Source organism: Balaenoptera ricei, chromosome 18 (genome assembly GCF_028023285.1).
Source record: "Balaenoptera ricei isolate mBalRic1 chromosome 18, mBalRic1.hap2, whole genome shotgun sequence".
In the NCBI taxonomy this organism is placed as follows: domain Eukaryota; kingdom Metazoa; phylum Chordata; class Mammalia; order Artiodactyla; family Balaenopteridae; genus Balaenoptera; species Balaenoptera ricei.
In genome coordinates this window covers 75,436,603-75,439,016 of record NC_082656.1, presented here as the reverse complement: position 1 = coordinate 75,439,016, position 2,414 = coordinate 75,436,603, and the positions used below count along the sequence as shown (strand labels likewise).

At 37.7% G+C, this 2,414-nt stretch overlaps 1 non-coding gene across 1 annotated transcript; it reads left to right on the top strand.

The window, feature by feature from the left end:
- Nucleotides 1-764: 764 nt before the first annotated feature.
- LOC132352804 (small nucleolar RNA SNORA11) lies at nt 765-894 on the top strand. The gene has a single exon (XR_009498885.1). It is a non-coding gene; the product is annotated as a small nucleolar RNA SNORA11 (small nucleolar RNA).
- Nucleotides 895-2,414: the final 1,520 nt, after the last annotated feature.

Below are 2,414 nucleotides of genomic sequence, written 5' to 3'. Positions count from 1 at the left end.
GTCCACAGAGCCTGAGGGTGGTGCCCAGACTTCCACCAAATAAGGTAACTAGCTGGCCAGTTAGAAGATTTATAGTGGAACTAGAAAAAAGTCCAGAATATCTTCAAATATTACTCATCACACCAAGAACCAGGAGCATCTCATCTCACCTCAGTGAGAAAAGACAAGAATCTGTGTAAGATTTTAAATCAGTCATCATAAAAAATGCTCCAATGAGCAATTATGAACACTCGTGAAACAAATGAAAAAAAAATAATAAAGACACAGAAAAGAAATACAGGGTAAAAGGAAGAGTCAGTTGAAATTCTTCAAGCTGGAAAATGAAATAAAAGGCTCATTGAATGCGCTCAGTAGCAGAAAATGGAAATGACAAAAGAATCAGTGAGAAACTCCCAAACAGGATAAACCCAAAGAAATTCATGCCAAGATACATCACCATAAAAATTTTGAAAATAAAAACAAAGGGACTTCCCTGGTGGTCCAGTGGTTAAGAATCTGCCTTCCAATTACAGGGGACGTGGGTTTGATCCCTGGTTGGGGAATTAAGATCCCACACACCACAGGGCAACTAAGCCCGCACACTCTGGAGCTGCTGTGCCACAACTAGAGAGAAGCCCGCATACCCCAGCGAAGAGCCCATGTGCCGCAATGAAAGATCAACTACTGAGCCCATATGCCACAACTATAGAGCCCGCAAGCTGCAGCTACAGAGCCCACACACCACAACTAGAGAGAAGCCCGCGTGCCACAATGAAAGATCCTTGGGGGTGTGCTCAGAGCAGGGGGTCTGAAGAAATGGCTCGTCTGTTTACAACACACCCAACAGGAATCAGGGTTCATTGTGACAAGGGGCACAAAACTTGTGGCCTTCCTATGAACATATACCCAACACGTATAAAATAAATAAATTAAAAAAAAAAAAAAAAAAAAGATCCTGCGTGCCGCAGCTAAGACCTGACGCAGCCAAAAATAAATAAAATTTTTAAAAAAATCATTACATAGGCAAAAAGTTGTTCAAAAAAAAAGAAAAACAAAGAAATATATTGAAAGCACTCTCTGCTATTCAATACCTTCCAGTGAAGCCCCGTTTTACTCAAAAAAATCAAAGTCCATACAACAGCCTCCAAGGTGCTATGTGATCTGGCTCTTTACTAACCTTCCAAGCTCATCTTATATTTCTCTTTCGTTGACTACATTCTAGCCACACAGGCCTCCTTTCTGTCCCTTGAATATACTAGGTATGCCTCCACTTGGGGTCTTTGCTCTAGTTATTCCCCTTCTCAGAATTCTCTTTTCCCAAATATTTGTTTAATTAATTGAATGACAAGAGTGGTAAAATGCGAATAGCTACCAGACACACATTCTAAAAGGCTTCCATTATTTCACTAAAATATTCTATACTGGCTTCCCCAGGTGCTACTCTGATAACATCCAGGTGTTATCTTGAATAATATGCACTTCTAGTGTCCAGATTATTGTCCCTTGTACTATCATTCAATAATAGCAACTAGTAGGAATTTTTAGAAATAGTCATTGCCAAGTACTGTGCCAGGGAGAGCAAGATGGACCTAGAGTGAATTCAGTCAAGTTACAGGATACAAAATCAATATACAAAAATCTGTTGTGTTTCTATACACTAATAATGAACTATCAGAAAGAGAAATTTAGAAAACAATTCCATTTACAATTGCATCAAAAAGAATAAAATACCTAGGAATGAATTTAACCAAGGACATGAAAGATCTGTTCACTGAAAACTATAGGACATTAATGGAAGAAATTGAACAAGACACAAATAGATGTAAAGATATCCATGCTCATGGATTGGAAGAATTAATATGGTTAAAATGTTCATACTACCCAAATCAATCTACAGAGTCAATGCAATCCCTGTCAAAATTCCAATGGCATTTTTCACAGAACTAGAAAAACAATCCTAACATTTGTATGAAACCACAAAAGACCCCAAATAGCCAAAGCACTCTTCAGAAAGAAGAACAAAGCTGGAGGCATCAAGCTCCCTGATTTCAAACTATACTTCAAAGCCATAGTAATCAAAACATATGGTATTGGCATAAAAACAGACACATAGATCAATGGAGCAGAATAAAGATCCCAGAAATAAATCCATGCATATGTGGTCAATTAATCTACAACAAAGGAGGCAAGAATATACAAAGGGGAGAAGGCAGTTTCTTCAATAAATGCTGTTGAGAAAACTGGACAGCCACATGCAAAAGAATGAAACTGGACCACTATCTTATACCATACACAAAAACTAACTCAAAATTTATTAAAAACTTGAATGTAAGACCTGAAACCATAAAACTCCTAGAAGAAAACATAGATGGTAATCTCCTTGACATCAATCTTGATGATTTTTTGGATTTGACACCAAAAGCAAAACAAGAGGA